We start from the raw sequence: 841 nt of genomic DNA, 5'->3' as shown, positions 1-841 counted from the left end.
AAATTTCGGGCCGAGCAGGGCCTGATGGGAGAAAGGAACTGCGCTACAATCTGCTCTTCTGCTGGGCACTGCCTGCTGGAGCTTCCCCCTACACGCGGGACAGGCAGCTCTGCAGATGCTCAGAGCTTCTGGGGGGTGGGGGGTTGGGGCTGGGTCAGGGCCTGCCTTCTCACCCTCGCTTAGCGGGGCTTCCCAGAACTGACCCAACCCCTGCCCTCTTGCATGCAACTCATACTTAGCTGGCAGGGGAGAATCTGATCTCAAGGGCAGATCTCCCAGGGTGTGGCTTACCCATTGCACATCGGATTTGCTGACCTCTGCTATGTTCCCAAATGCGGGATACACGACTGCATTATTTCTGGTAGTGGGGGACTGCGTTCGCTCTCTCCCCCCGATTTATTGGTGAAAGAAAAGGTAAAGTGTGCACTAGGCCTGCTAGGTTGCATACTTTAAGATTGTGCTCACATTGCGTTTCTTCAATTAGGTTCACCTTTGGGTGATCGCTTTTCCACATTTTATCTGTTGAATTGAATTATGCTTCTTTCATTACCACAGAAGTAATGTGTATTACAGAGATAAGCTGCCATATGTATTGGGCACACTGCACATGCTCAGGCAGCATCAATCATGCTTTGTACAGGACAATGCTGGCCTAAATTGGGAACAGCCAGCATAGACAAGTTGCTACAGAGGCATATTTTGGGTACAACAAGCATGACAATGTGTTACATCAGTGACAGTGCTGTCTTACACTGTGGACACAGTGATCATTAAAATGTGTTGTGTTGTAAAATGTTCTTTTCTGCTGTTGGTGACATGGAATTTTCATGTTCCCCTTTAG

At 48.9% G+C, this 841-nt stretch overlaps 1 non-coding gene across 1 annotated transcript; it reads left to right on the top strand.

The window, feature by feature from the left end:
* The first annotated feature begins 231 nt into the window (after positions 1–231).
* Positions 232–393, top strand: LOC138512735 (U1 spliceosomal RNA). The gene has a single exon (XR_011281513.1). It is a non-coding gene; the product is annotated as a U1 spliceosomal RNA (small nuclear RNA).
* The last annotated feature ends 448 nt before the right edge of the window (positions 394–841 follow it).

The sequence above is a fragment of the Ambystoma mexicanum genome, chromosome 6p (assembly GCF_040938575.1).
Source record: "Ambystoma mexicanum isolate Mex_15411 chromosome 6p, UKY_AmexF1_1, whole genome shotgun sequence".
Classification (NCBI taxonomy): domain Eukaryota; kingdom Metazoa; phylum Chordata; class Amphibia; order Caudata; family Ambystomatidae; genus Ambystoma; species Ambystoma mexicanum.
Note: the sequence above shows the minus strand (reverse complement) of the source record. Positions and strands in the feature narration are given on the sequence as shown.